The 16,089-nt window shown below is 41.5% G+C and overlaps 1 protein-coding gene across 1 annotated transcript in view; it reads left to right on the top strand.

Annotated features, from left to right (window-relative positions):
* Positions 1 to 3,686: 3,686 nt before the first annotated feature.
* LOC129757451 (gamma-1-syntrophin) overlaps positions 3,687 to 16,089 on the top strand; it is a 246,880-nt gene continuing 234,477 nt past the window's right edge. Inside the window, exon 1 of the mRNA XM_055754684.1 lies at positions 3,687 to 4,813. The gene's annotated coding sequence lies outside the window, so the exon portion shown is untranslated. The remainder of the gene's footprint in view (positions 4,814 to 16,089) is intronic.

The raw sequence follows: 16,089 nt of genomic DNA on the forward strand, positions 1-16,089 counted from the left end.
CCTGAAAATCAGAAAAATCTATAAAAAAAATTCATTCTAAACTACAAAAATGTTTAACGACAATTACGCTGTCAACTAAACTTAAAGCTCAGACTCATTTCAGTGGTGAGCGATAAAGTTTTAGGATTTTTTTGGTTAATCGTTTGTAAAATTTAGAGTTGGTATCTTAAACGCCTCATTTTGACTTTTGGAGATTTTTTGTTGATGAAGTCGTTTTCGAAATACGATGGATTCAAATAGTAGTGTCACAGAGCGCACCTTTACGTTTTGATTCTATAAATTTCTCAATTAAAAAGATTGTTATGATGAAACACAAAAAGTGACGATCTGTTTTATTAATGTGATTTAGAGTTTTGGTGGCATAAGGGTTTGACTTGGATCTCTATAAGTTTTATAGAACCACGATTTTTTTTATAAATTAATAGACATCAAAAGATAAATAACATAACGTCACAAATAATCAAAAAATAGGCAGTGAGAAAAAAACTGAGTAATATGGTTTTGAATGGCTGTGACGAATTATCAATGTAACATTTCTTACGTAAGATTTTTGGAAACCCCCCCTACCCCCCTGGTAAGAGATCGCAAGCAAATGTGAAACCCCCCCACCCCCCGTATGTGCCTACGTAATTAGTGAACGGCCCCTTACCATGTTGTCATTGGTACCTGCTTCCGATTGCCCTATGGTTCAGCGCTTGCACAGTGGAATCCATCATGAAATCTTGGGGATCGAATCCAGAATAATCGCACAAACGCAAACAAACTAGTTTTATGAAAGGAAACACATATAGGGAAATAATTCAGGAGATAACAACTAAATAACCCAACAAACCATTAAGCACTTTTATAAGCCGAAATATGGATATATAGCAGCACTTGAGTGTCTAATAGCCGTAAAGTATGTTTTTAAATGCTAGTTAGCATTGTGAGAATAAAGCAGTGAAATTAGCCGTATATAAGTTTCTTCTGCTGCTTTATGGCTTTGAAGCCCTGTTGATATGCTAAGGAAATGTCAAAGCCTTCTTGCGGCTTTCAAAATGTCAAGTTGAAAGCGATGAAAAAAAAACAAAAAGAAAATGAGGAGTAAAAGAACAATTTGATGAACAAACATAAGATTCCGGGATCGGATTGAAATTTTAATTGTATATTTGAGTGTCGCTAGATTTTCTTCGGAAGAAAGTTTCCGGATAGCGAGGCGCAGGTGATATAAGAGCAGCGGATTCCGGTGTATCAGCTGGATCAATCAATGAAATTTCAAAACCCTGTGTGTTTTATCGGCAGCCGGTAGGGGAGGTAAATGCTACGATTGTGTGGATTCAAAAAACAATCAAAATTGGTCCTAGAAATCGAACTCGGCGAGAGGATGGAGGAGCCTTTATTTCAGCTTGCTGGTGGTTCGTCGAGGAGTCATCCGGATGCAGTTCTACAAGCAGTGAAATGTCGATAGAGTGTATACCGAAGGTTTAAAAATTTTATCGCTGAAGAACAAAATTTCTATATTTTGCCTGAATTCTGTTTTACTAGACCAATAAATAAAGTGTTGATTGAAATTTTATAAGTTTCATCATTTCAATGTCTTTCTCTCACTTTGAACTACAACAAAGTTTTTCTTTTAAGAATGCCACATTTTCCAACATTGAAGCAATAAGTCGATAGGTCATGGGTGAAAGGCGCCGTCAAATGCTCGTAAATTCCTAGTGGTCCAAAAGGTTCTGAGGGTTCTGAGTTCAATTCCACTATCATCTCAATAGCGTGAAAATAAGGGGTTTAAGAAAGATAGAAAACAAAAATTCCTTCTGGAGGAAAAGGACAAAAAAAAGCGAGACAATATTTTTTTTCAATTTTTTGACCTGTCATTTTTTTGACATCTTCTCATGGGCGTGGTTCGAAAAGTGGGGGCAGGCTTTATATCGGCCGATTTGCAGGCCAAAAGTGGCATTTGAATGGCCCTTGAGTACAACACACGACTATTAGGCTCTGTAAGGTATTTTCTATAGCTGACTATAGGGCCGAATAAGTGCCATTTTTTACGGCTTAATGGTTACTTGGGAAGTTTTCAATGAAACCCTAAATTATTGTATTGAAAGCTTATTGACATCTCGTTTTGCCAGCTTTTTGAAAGGAAATTTGAAAACACAACGAAGCCAAATTTTGGATGTACTCGATGCCAAAAAATGGGATTTTGCCATGGTTCGGGATAGCACGATTATGCCAAATTTTGGTTTCACTGAATGTATTTTAATACCTCGTTAAGCCATCCTCTATTCATACAATATTGAAAGCATGACGATGCCACATTTTGGCGTTACATTATACCTTAAAGTGGCATCATTATGCCCTCAAAGCTCATTTTAAAATGTTGGCTCAAAGAGGCATCATTGAGGTTTCAATGAAACCTACACTTGGTATAATCGAGGTATCCGCATATGAAAAGTGAGACCCAAATTTTGGCATTGTACCACCTTTATTCGGGCAAAATGATACCTCATTTTACTTTCAAGGCATGATAGCAAAATTAGGTATAATTTTGCCATAAAAGTCTGCTCGGGTAGATTTTTCCAATGTATTGTTATGAAAGCTTAGTTTTCATCGGGCTTGTGATATAGCTCAGTCAGTAAGTCAGTTGCTTTCTGAGCCGATGTCCGTGTCTGTGGGTTCGAGCCCAAGAGTAAACATCGATCACAGTTGTACCGGATAAGTTTTTCAATGACTGTCCGCCGACTGCATCGTTGATGAAAGTCGCGAATGACATTAAGATGTTAAAACGAAACAAAAAAAATAGTTGCGCTAGGAGGACAATGCTTGTAAGTGCCGGTCCGGCATAGAATCTTATGCCGAAAATCTCTCCTTCAAGGAAGATCATTATTGAAGTAGAGTCTGATTTGTGGGTGTAGAAAGTCCGGAACAAATATCTAATTCTTCTTTTTTCACCCCCTCCCCATCCCCTTATGTTTTTTCGCTAAACTTCGAAGGGGAAATCACCCCCCCCCCTCCTCCCCTATGTGATATTTCTTAACTAAGTGACAAAAGAAGGATTGCAAATATGTTCCGGCCTAAGGTTTGATCTGCAGAGTTGCCAAAAATGTTTTATTATTGAGATTGGATTTTCCATTTTTCTCCTAGGAAATTTTGACAAACAAATCTTGGTTTGTGACGGTCGCCATGCAGTTTTGCATAGGTACAAAATTGTTTATAGTTAAGAAAATAGTTTCAATACTTTTCTAACCACACCAAAACAGTTGAAATATGATTGGAAAACCTATTCGTGGAGCTGAACCTCCTGCCGCCAAGAGAGCGAGAAAATGTGAATGGGCCGGGTGGGTGGTTTTCAGGGGATCATCAGGTAAACAAAACACTGCTACTTTTGTAGGCGTACAGACTCTCTCCGAGTACCTACACAAACGCAACCAGCTGTCAGAATAGCTACCAAAACCAAAACATTGCCACCCTCTTGTGATCATCACCAGCCACCTCCTCATCATGTGTGTGGGGGAGAGCGTCGTCGTGTCGCGTTGCGATGCGAGCGAGAGTTCTCCCGGGATAATTTTTTAGCAGCTGGCTTTCCTCATCCATAGCAGCCTAGACGGCGCGTCGCGAGACTTTGACTATGACGACGACGAACGACGTCGTGCCTTCGGTTCACGCTGACTGCACATGGCTCTCCCTGTTCATTGGGTTTGCGTGCGTTTTGCTGAACGGTCGCGTCAAGCAACACGGTTCGGGCTCTCTCGACTAGTCGCGTGTAAAATTTTTGTGAATGGTAGCTTCTGCCTTTGATGGTAGCCTTCAAGCAGCAGCAGTAGGAGGTGGTGAAGTTGGGTGCTTTTTGGGATAGTTTTTTTTCTGGCTCTAGAGTGTCACCGAAAGGTGTGTTTGACATATTTAGCTGTTCTCCTCCTGGAGTGAAGCATCACTCTAGTTTTCCTTCCTAGGGGTTTCAATCTTCTTCAGCACTTTTGGAGAAGTGCATTGCGGATTTTCCGTGCAGTGCGTGACGTTTGCGGTTGCCAGACCAGTGCTTTTCCCGGAGAGAATCGTCGTCGCCGTGAAGTGTGATAAGCGAAATTCGGGCAGTGGAGTGCTGGGAAAAATCGATTGTCAGTGTGGCGATTTTTGCAAAGGAAATTAGGCTCCGGGAAGCAATTTCCATATTGAGAAATTAGGTTCTAGTGAAAGTGGTTTGGTTTTGGCGTATTTCGTGATTAGAGCACCAATCCTCTTACACGGGAACACAGGAAAACGCCTTCGCATCAAGCAAAAAGGTGCGTGCGTGCGCCTCGGAGTGTGAGTTGTATGTGCTTTTTTTTGTTCCCGATCAGCGGATATCAAAAGGGAAATTATCTTCCGCCTCGCGTTTAACGCCAAACAAGTGCGTACGTGAGAAGAGTTGAAAGAAACCAGCAAAGCCAGCCCGTTCCAAAAAAGGGAAGGTGAGGTGTTTTTATTTCGCTGCAGCAAATTCAGTGTCGTCGACAAACGACTCAGGGGCTAGCTCAGAAGTGGCGGCTTCGCTAATAAATGGCTGCACTTTTTTGTGGAGTAATCAGAGTCGTTCGCCTTGGATGTTTGCCGCTTAGCACGACGACTTCGCCGCTTCGCTTTGGGATGCTGCTGACTGAAACCAGTTGTTGTCGTTGAATATCTGATAGCCGGACTACCGGACAGCTCAACAGAGCCCACCGAAAATAGAAGTAAACACCTTACGGAAAGTGTTTAACCCAACCCCGGAGAGAGATAGGAGAGAACCTCTATCCTGAGGAGGAATCTGCACGGCAGGGGGCAGAAACAGCGCTCGAACGGACAGAGTTTCAAGGTAGGCAGCCAATGATCCCGACCACTAAAATATTTACCAGATTCGTTATTGCGTTGAAATTATTATTACCTACATCACATCCCTGCTGCTGCTGTTGTTCAGCAGCAGTTGTTCTCGAGCAAGCTTCCTTTTTCGAAGCAGCAACACTTGATGGCGCGGAGCAAAAGAGATGCCCGAGAAACTAGGTCAGTATTCTGACGACGAACGATGCTGATTCTGTGCTGATTTCGCAGGATCTCCGAGAAGCCGAGAAGCACATACATATAGTGGCGGCAGTAACACCAAAAACAGATCCAGCTACACAAATATTTATTCGATTTTTTTCCTTCTTTAGATCGTTCTTTAGTTCGTTTACTTTCAATAATAGATGTAGCCCCCGTCCAAATATTTGATCATCTGGAAAGATGACGGGCATCATCCTGCAACGGTTTCGAATCTGGTTTCTCGTTTTGGCGAGTAGAGGAAATCAATATGTGTAAAAATGGAGTGTGAATCATTTCATTAGATGCAAATCCCATCAAATGCACATAATTTTATAGCGCAACGAATCCACGTCAAGTCAAATCGGACAATAATTTTGTCGTTTTGTTAAACATTACTAAGCCAAATTTAGATTTTATCATTTCAGGCCTTACCCCGTTAACTTTAAGCATCTTATTCCAAAAATGCCTAACGTTCTTCTAAAATTGCCATAATATAAGCATTAAACTTCAAGATAAAAAACTATTGAAACTATATAACTGTGCTGAGGTGGAATTGGATAGAAATTTTGTAGTTATACCAAAGGTTGGCCAGATTTTGACTTCAATTTTTGCATCATGCCCGATAGACATGAACTAAGCCCTGTATTTTTTGTTTGATTATACCTTCCACATTCCTTTGCTTTATAGAATGAAACATCTTCATTTTTATTCAAATTTGAGCTCACTATAAGATTCTCAAAGTCTTGAACAATTTACCATATGAACTCTGGTGAAATAGTTGATTTCCAGCAGTTTTGTTGTCTTCCACAGGACTTGTATGGATTTTTCAAGATTCTGTCCAATAATTTTGGTCAACGAGCTTCTTCATTGGACGCGTATCTTGAAAACCACCCGACACAGCATAACTTTTTTTAAGAATCACCTCCAGCATATCAACCCGCCTATTGCTACGATTCAAGACTAAGGACCTCTTCTCTAACGACTTGAAGACCGGCCTTTACTCCTAACTATTCTCCCACAACTATCGTGTGCTTCGCCTCTATCCGAGTTCACATTTAAGAATCAGACCCCTTCTCTAACGACTTGAGATATTGGCTCTGAATGTGCCCTCTCCTTTGTTCGTTCTCGTGCCACATCGAGAGCAGCTTCTCCTGGACACGGGTCTGCCACAGCAAACGTCCGGGACTACTCTGGCGATTCGTAAACGTCATCCTACACCGACTCGAGTGACTTAACAGCCGACGACGTGAATACTCTTCTCCCTACGAATTCGACTGTGGAGAAGGTCATGTCTTATCCCCATAGCCTACGTCGTAGAAGGCGCGTTTTAATCAGATTCCCCGCGGCATAAGCAGAAGGTTAAGTCTTCTCGAACTCGAAATCGCCAAGTCTCTCCAACCAAGGAAAGCCCCCGGACCGGACTGTGGAAACTCGAAACTTCGATTTCCTCGGTTCGCTTAAGCGCATCTTAGCGGACACAACCGACACAACTCTGTTCTCTGAAACTAGTTTATAGACTGACTCTCACAGAGAAGAAGCCTAACTCAAAATCCCATATCGAGCTTTATATTTCACTATATGCGTGTTGATCGTTTGTTCGTTCACCAATACTTTTATCGATTGATGGATTTTCGCATAAGTGTCAAACATCAATACACTTACATTACACGTAGAATTTATCAACGTAACATCATACAGTACGCGATCAGAAATTAAACTCAAATTTGTACAATAAACGATCAACCATCAAAACTCGTATATTCTTAAACACCCATTTTTATATATGTTTAAGAAATTCTTTTATTCGTACACTAAACTACCACACGGACGGCATTCAAAACGTTGCAGTGAAGGCCGCGATCAGGGAGTTCTCCGAAATGTTGCGGCAGAAATTAGTGCTTCTGCCAAAACCGGGTAAGCCTCCAGAAGACCCGTCGGCGTACCGGCCGATCTGTCTTCTAGACCCAGCGAGTAAAGTCCTAGAGAAGGTGATTTAGAACTGAATCCAGAGGTACGCCGAAAGCGAGGGCGGACTCTCAGAGATTCAGTTTGGTTTCCGTAGAGGACGGAGCACCGTAGACGCTATCCGCTCTGTCATTTAGACAGCGGACAGAGCAAGGCTAATGAAAAGGAGAGGGCTCCGCTTTTGCGCTGTATTCACTATGAACGTTAAGAACGCCTTCAACGGCGTCAGTTAGACAGCGATTGCGTCGTCGCTCATCCAAATGAGGGTCTCGGCATATCTGTAATCTGTATAAGCTTGTGAAAAGTTATTTCCACAATTGCCAACTACAGCACATGCCTCGTTAGGGCATAAGGGCACAAGAGGTCTCGGCGGGTGTGCCACAGGGGTCAATACTTGGCCCAGTCCTGTGGAACATCACGTACGACAAACTCCTACGTCCCCTCCCATCGGGAGTTGAACTCGTAGAATTTGCGGATGATGTACTTCTCTTGGCAAGATGTTTCTCAATAGCGGGGGTACAGCTACTTGTCACAGTAGCTATCCAGACAGTGGAAAGCTAGATGCATTCCAAGTGCCTGTGTTTAGCTCCCCACAAAATCGAAATGGGGCTGATCACCGACCAGATCTCACGCCAAAAGGGTACCATTCCCGTTGAACGGTGTGATTTCGTGTCCAAACGCGCAATTTGGTACCTTGGAGTGATGGTGGACGACAGGTTCAGCTTCACGAGTCTTGTCGATTACGTGTGTGAAAGCGGCAATGGCCACGGCCGCACTCACACGGATGATGTCAAACTCCTCGTCAATCTGAAGTAGCAAGATGAGGTTACTGTCAAGCTTGACCACGTCAATCTTGCGGTATGGAGCGGCGGTTTGGAGACAGGCCCTGGAAAGACAGCGTTCAGTGGATGATGAACCTGCGGGTCATCAATGGATACCGAACCATCTCGTCTGAAGCCACCCGCGTATTGGCAGGCTTCATGACCATCTCGTTTGTGTTAGAGGAGGATGTCTATTGTTACGACAATAAAGACATGCCTAACGTATGAGATCTCGTCAATGAGGACTTGATGTCCAACTGGTAGCAGCTGTGGGACAGCTCAGCGAGAGGAAGGTGGACCCATCGTCTGATCCCGCACATCGGGAGCTGGATTGGACGAAGACACGTTGAAGTGGACTTCCATGGACTGTTCGTTGATGCTTCATGAAGTACCACTACCGGTTCGGACATGTGACTTCGTCATATTGCCCAGCTTGTTGTGACGGAGAGGAGACACCCGAATACGTGGTGTTTGCCTGTCCGAGGTTTGTAGAGGTTCGTATCAAGCTACTTGCCGTCTGTGGGTCCTACACAACTACATATAGACAAAGTGGTGCAGAGGATGTGTACGAACTCCAACACGTAGCATGCGTTCAGCGATGGGTTCACCCGGATCATCACTGCCCTGCAGAGGAGCTTGTGACAACGACAATCTGCGAACGGTATAGGATGACTCCATCGCCGGGGAGCATCTTAGTAGTGTGAGTCCGGTCCCTTGATCGAAGCTACAAAGATAAGGCATCATCTTCTGCGGAGGTCATGGGTGCGCCGCGAACGTGTGTATCCTACACACCCCACTGCCGGGGAGTATCCGAGTAGCACCGCTTCCTATGGGGTTAACTACGTGGATAAGACAAGCCTTTCTCGTAGCGGACCTCGTAGGAAAGAGGGAAAGCCACTGTCGGGGGATACCTACGGATAAAGAGGTTCTCGATGCCAGGCGAGCCTCTCGAGTCGGTGTAGGGTTCGTCATTGTCGAGAAATACCAGAGTTGTATTTAGCGTTCAAAGTCCCGAATGTGTGCCGTAACAGACACGAGTCCAGGACAAGCTGCTCTCGATCTGCCACACGAGGGCAGTAAAAGCCACGGGGCAAAAATCCTAGGAATGCCAGCCATAAAGATACAAGAAGACCGGACAACGATCGAAGTAAACTGACTCCATGAAAGGGGGGCTGTCGAGTGGTGTGCGTTCGACCCCACGGTTTGAAGCTACAAAGAAAAGGCAACTTATTCTGCGTATCGGATGCCGTGGGTACGTGCGTAGGATGTGGTGCGGTGCGGTTCCCAACGATCGAAGCTGCGGAAATAAAACTTTACCTTCTTCGCAGTAGAAATCGTTGGGAAAGGGTTGTTCCACGATCGAGAAATACCCACGGGTAGAGTATCTCTCGACGTCGGGTGAGCTATTCGAGTCGGTGTAGGATGAAGTCTTCGTCGGGAATTATCCGAGCAGTTACGTCTTTGCGATAAGAGGTTTTATGTAGAGTCGCAAAAGGAGAGATCAGGCTTTGAATCACGAAGAGGACTGGTATAAGTATTTACCTCGATTCATTACGAGGAGAAGTCAGATCTCGAATCGCTAGAGAAGAGATTGGGCCTTGAGTTGTACAGAGGAGAGGTATGTGTACGTCAACCTCGAGTCGATGCAAGGAGGGGTCGGATCTCAAGTCGTAAGAGAAGAGATCAGGCCCCGAGTCGCGAAAAGAAAGGTTTATGTGGGTCTGCGGCCCCAGGTGAAATTTTGGGGAGTAGGAGGCATACACGGAGTATATCCCGAGTCTTCCCTTTGTACCCATGGACCCTGAGTTGCAAACTGGGGAGACACGGTGGCTCGCCGTGCCTTGGAATACAATCCGTAAACCGGGATTTACTACCTGTGATTATTAATTTAAAAAAAGGGAAATGTCTTATCTATGTATGCTCCCCGACGCATACCCTAAACCGATCGCGGACTGGTGCTGGTTGCAACTCCTCAAAAAGGCGGTCATGATCCGGGTGAACTCAGTATTGGCATCTTCGCATATCCTCCGCACGATGTTGTCAGCTGTCGTGTCGGGTCCACAGGCACCAAGCATGTTCGTGCGTATCCCTTCGAACGTAGGACAGCTGAACACTTCGTGCTTCGACGTCTTGACTATATCACCGCAGGTAGGGTTGAGCATCCGAGATCAATTAAGAACAGCATCATGCGGAAGTCAACCTCACCATGTTTTCAATCAATCCAAAATCTAAAGTTAAGGATCAAGCAATGTGTCCACCGACCGTTTCCCGAGCTATCCCACAGCTGCTGACATTTGGTCATCGAGGCCTCCCTGGCATGTCTTCGTACATCGCGCATGTGACTGTGCTTGTACCAAAAGATATCTTACTCTTACAAGACCGAGATGAGAATGACCCCCACCACCACCGCTATATACTCTGTAAAGACTCGATCGTAGAGCTATCTTACTCGGGTTTTGGGCAACCAGGTTCTGTTTCAGCGTCCTGAAGATTCCACGAATTATACTTTGTGCTGCATTGAACCTTTTTGCCAAAAAATGGAGGGATTATTCCGGATAGCCCTGATAACCTTCGTTTGTAGTTTTCTGTTGAACGTTCCACTTCTATGTTTGGTTTGCTTAGCGCAATTCACAATTGAAATGCCCCGGAAACGTTTGAGCACTGTATTCACAGTCGATTCCAGTAGATAGAGAGCGTGTAGTGTACTATTTTTTTTTTCGTCTCTCGCTTTCCAACTTAGATAACTTTTCAAAGCGTTTGTCAATAAAGACAAAATTTTCGCATCTCATTAAACAAATCTTCCAAATCAAAATACTGTCATTAGTTTCTTATCACAACTAGAGGCGCTGAAGTAAAAATAATGACCCAACCAGCCTTAGTCGAACAACCCTTAGATTCACTGAAAATTTTATCAATTTCCGTTAATGTATTTAAATAGTAATCAATTATTCCGTTTTTTCAGTAGTTTTAAAAAAAAGAAAGTGTTGCTTTTTGTTGTAGGAGTTGAAGTAGTAAAAAGTAAAGGGGATCAAGTGTATTTTCTTATCTCTACTACAATAGTATTGACCTTAACTAATGTCATGAGAATTGTAGCTCGAAACGTACGTGAGAAAATACATAAACAGCAGATAGATACCTTTTTGGTGTAAATCAGAATCAAAATGAAACAGCAAAAATCTTGTTGAACTCAATCTACATAAAATGTGAATTCGATGCCTTCCTTGGATATAACATTTGCTTGAATGTTAAATCTTTTCCATTGAATGAGGATTATGTTTGCTAATCACTTGATAGAAAATCGAACTCCACCACTATACATTCGCGTGTCATATAAAGTTGGCATTACAGAATAAATTCCTTGAGTCTGAAAAGGAGGTTTCTCCCAAAATCATCAGACAACAGTCATTTTTATGACTGAACACGTTTTACAATGCAACCTTCATGTTTCAACTATAAAATTGTAATGTCTGTTTTGAGAACTTGACACCATTTGCATATCTATTCACCAAGAAACGAAATCTAAACTTCCTACTCATTTACGATTTTCCAGAAGCGCCTGCCATCGTCAGAATAAACCATCATCGATACGGTTTGATCATCTACACGTAGTTTGACACAAGCTGTACAAGCTTTTTTTTTTGGGTTAAAAATAATAAAAACAAAAACCACCAGTCCATAAAGATGCGGCAAGATATGTTATCGGGCCCATCGTCTATCGGGAAAAGAAAATAAAATAACCCATGTACCCAAGGTGGTACCCAGAAGCATTCGAAAGAACGACAAGGTGCCAGGTAAATGTTGATATTTTACGATTTTCATTCGGATTTGTTTCTTTTGTCGGTTTACAAAGCTTTCTTGCGTGTGTGTTGTTTTTCACTTCCTCTGATACGCATGGCCACAGAAATGTTGTTGCTGTTGTCAATTCGGGGCGCCCTGGCTGCCACTAACTAGAACCTGCTGCCAAAGGTGGTAGAAAACAACTCAGTTCGCATTACTAATGAAGGGGTTTCGTCGTCGGCGTACGTGGGATTGCCGTTTGAGGTTTGTTGAACCAAAGTTGTTTGCTACCGTATCATTACTAGCACTCTGGAACACACACACTCATATCGTCTCGTTGACTACATGGAGGTTAAGTTGCTCGAGCAAGTAGTAACTTTTTCGCCTTCAAATGGGCTCTACGTGGTCGATTTTTAGTTTTCCGGTGTCCATATCATGAAAATTATAGATATATATGCTTTCTGAGTATAGTATTGGCTCATACAATCGGGGTCAAATGACGATGGGTCAGCAAACTTCATTTATTTATTTATTTAAGAGTTCCACATTGAGGAAATGGTGAAGAAAGCTGTCAAAATTAAAGACATATGTATGCATGATACGAGGAATTTTTAAAAGAAATCTAGAACCGATTATCACTTGAAAAATCAAGGTTGAAAAAGTAAGTCCTCCAAACTAAAACAATTGTAACTTTCAATTCTCTGAGCTAAATTTAAACAAAGAACTTTTGTTGAATTATTTAACGTGATGAGATTGAATTTGTTGACTATTTATCCACTTATTTCGAATTATGAGCAACTTAATGAAATATAGAGGCAAATTCTTCAACAAATTATTAGAACTTTGTTTTTGCTTCAACTTCTGATCTTCTAAATTCTTAATTTCTATTTAAATATTAATAAGATGACAAATTTGAGCAATAAAAATCTGGCTGTAGTAAGCCTTCCAGGCTAGAAATTGCAGTCCAGATGATCTTCGATAGTATATCTAAGGGAATCCGAGCTGATATTTCTTTCCTAAAGCGCTTACTGAAATCAAGATTTCGAGGTGAAATCTTACAAGTCATCTCACTTGACTCGAAGAATAAGCCCCAGAGGGGCTTATTATTATTACCTATTTTAAAAATTATTTTCGCTGGCGGCATACAATACCTTTCCTTCATCATGCAGTACCTTTTATCTTCACTTAGAATGAAGAAAGCAAGGGTTTTACGTAAATTTTATACAAACGCTTTATACAACCGCTTTGCGATTTTCTTCAATTTAAAGAATTTTTAACCTTTTTTGTGAATCAACAGATTGAGGTCCTTTCGAAAAAGTTTAAAGGACTTTAGGCCTTTAAATTTTAATGTTTATCTTAAACTAGCTCACCAGGTGTGGTTTGCTACCCCTTCCATGAACAAAATTAGTTCCTTGAAATTAATAGACTTAAAAAAACTTCCTTTTAAATTAAATTCCAAAATTATTCAAAAGTGAACTGTTTTTCGCGGCATCTGAGTGTCTAGTTTGTTTTGAGTCTCAATCTAACTTGAAGGAAGGTTTCTAGGTTGACGGAGCCACCCTTTAGGAAAATAGAAAGGGTTTTCAATCTAATAAATAAACCCTTCAATTTGAAATAAATCGCTCATTTTTGAAGCGGGACATTATGATACAATCCAGCTATTTCTAGATGATGTTTTAACAGCTGTGTGTTATTGTTTACAGTTCAACTTAAAACTCCATGTATCGCGGGCAGCAGCTTTCATAAATAATTTTAATAAAAATGAGAAGCATTTCCGGGAAAAAGCGCAAAATTCGCAAAATGAGTCAGATAGCGAAAAAAGAACAAGTAAGCATTGGAGCGGTTCGAAATGCGATTCAGAAGCATGGAGAGGAAAGCAGCTTAGTGGACAAAACCGGGTACGGTGGACAAAATTTTGGACCGAAAAGTAATGTGTACTCACGCCAGTAAGAAGACTGCCTCAGTGGCCAAAAAGTGAGATTTTTTTCCAGCATCAATTATCGTTCTAAGGTAAGATTGGGAGCCGAAGCGGAATCAAAAACAAGCTGCACCCGTCAAACCAACAGCTCGTAGATTAGACGACCAACTGCTGTGTGGAAAATCGGTGTGCGTTACATCGACGACGCAACCTACTGCACGCTTGATAACAAATCGCTTCCGGATGACCAGTATTAGACTGACAAAATAAAAATAGCTGTTCACGTTTCAGAGTGCCCGAACCATCGCATGCTGCCCATGATCTGCAAGCATGATCCCAGGACCATTTTGGCCGGAATTGACATCAGATCTCTACTCAAAGGACACGATGACTTGGTACTGATCCAACGAAATCCAGGTCGTACCTAAAGAGATGAATTCTTCAAATTGTCTTCAAGTGAGACCGATTGAAACTATTTTGGCCCTTATCAAATAGTATTGGAGAAGACATATAAAGCCTGCAGATTCTATCGAAAACTTCTCAAATGACTGTGGTCAAAGTGGTCAATATAATCTCGAATCAGTCTGTGCTTAGGTTAATAAGCAGGCTTCGATAAAAAAAAATCGATTACTGATCTACGATTCAGTAGAATCTAATTTTGTATTGACACACTGTACACAGCAAGAAAAATTCGTGTTATTTTAGACCGAAAACGATGCACGAAAACCGAACATCGATTTTGATGAAAAAATTCTATTACGATGTATTTTTTCCAAGAATGTAATTTTTGAGACGTGTAAATTAAGATCGAAAACAATGCACGAAATCGGACGACGAAAGTCGTCGTGTAAAAATACACAGGGATGTAAATTTTAAGATTTATTGTCGTAAATATAAGAAATCTGCTAAGTATTCAGGTTTTGCTGTTGTCGATGAATGAATACGTTGCTTTTAAAATTTTAATAGCGCTTATCTATATATATAAAAAGCAATTATCTGTATGTTTGTTTGTTTGTTTGTTTGTTTGTTTGTCCTCTATAGACTCAGCCGTCTTAAGAGCTAGAGGTCTGAAATTTGGCATGGATACTCATTTGGCCCAGGAAGGATAAAAAATGTTTTCAGATTTTTGGATGACCCCTTCTGAAAGAGGTCGTCCATACAAGACAAATAATGTTTTCGCGATGTTGACGTTATTTTTCGTCTGATTGTGTTGAAAATTTGCATATGAGAGTTTAAAAGACGAGCAATCGGTTATAGTTATCAAATTTTGGGTCAGGGGTCGGCCAAAGGGGTCGGCCAAAGGGGTCGTCCATATTCACTGATTAATGTTTTTGCGATATTGACGTTATTATAGTTCGTATTGTGATGAAAATTAGCACATGAGTGTTTTGAGAGACGAGCAATCGATTACAGTTATCAAATTTAGGATCAAAGGTCGGCCAAAGGGGTCGTCCATATTCACTGATTAATGTTTTTGCTATATTGGCGTTATTGTAAATCGGATTGTGATTAAAATTTTGCACATGAGTGATTTGAGAGACGAGCAATCGATTACAGTTATCAAATTTAGGGTCAGGGGTCGGCAAAAGGGGTCGTCCATATTCACTGATTAATGTTTTTGCGATATTGGCGTTATTATACACAGGATTGTGATGAAAATTTGCACATGAGTGTTTTGAGAGACAAACTATCGATTACAGTTATCAAATTTAGGGTCGGGGGCTGACCAAAGGGGTCGTCCATATCCACTGATTAATGTTTTTGCGATATTGGCGTTATTATAGTTCGTATTGTGATGAAAATTAGCACATGAGTGTTTTGAGGGACGAGCAATCGATTTCAAGTTTTGAATTGCGGATCAGAAGTCGGCTGAAGGAGTCGTCCATACCCAACTTTAATGTTTTTGCGATTTTGACGTTATTCTACATTGGATTGAGATGAAAATCTCCGCATAGGAGTTTTGAGGGACGCTCTTTTGCTTTCAGGTTTCAAATCTTGACTCAGGGGTCGGCAAAAGGGGTTATTATCTGTTCACTGTTTTTACGATATTCTCTTGATTGAGCATAGAATTGTAATGAAAATTGACACATGGTAGTTTAACAGAAAAGATAATTGATTTCAGATGTCAAGTTTTGAATCGTGGTAAAAAATGCCGTCCATGTCAGTTGCTCACTGTTTTCGCGATATTGTCGTGATCATGCATCGGATTGAGATGAACATGTTCAGATGAGGGTTATAAACTATGAGCAATTGACTCCAGCTAGCATGTTCCGTGTCAAGGGTCGGCGAAAGGGGCGTCTATATTCACTGTTCTCTGTTTTCAAGTTCCTGACGTTATTTTACATATAATTTGAAAAGAAAAAATGGCAAAAGGGAGTTTTGAGTAACGTAAAATTGGTTTCAATTATCGAATTTCGGGCCATGGGACAGAAAAAGAGGGTTTCATTGAAAGTTCAGTGTTTTGTGCAATAATTTTGTTGGAGGCAGTTATTTGATACCAATTTAAGTGTGAAGGTCAAGCAAAAGAGTCGTGCACATAAACAAATAGTACATGTTTCTGCCATAATGTCTAGATTTTGCAACCGATCGAGA

Source organism: Uranotaenia lowii, chromosome 3 (assembly GCF_029784155.1).
Source record: "Uranotaenia lowii strain MFRU-FL chromosome 3, ASM2978415v1, whole genome shotgun sequence".
Taxonomy (NCBI): Eukaryota; Metazoa; Arthropoda; class Insecta; order Diptera; family Culicidae; genus Uranotaenia; species Uranotaenia lowii.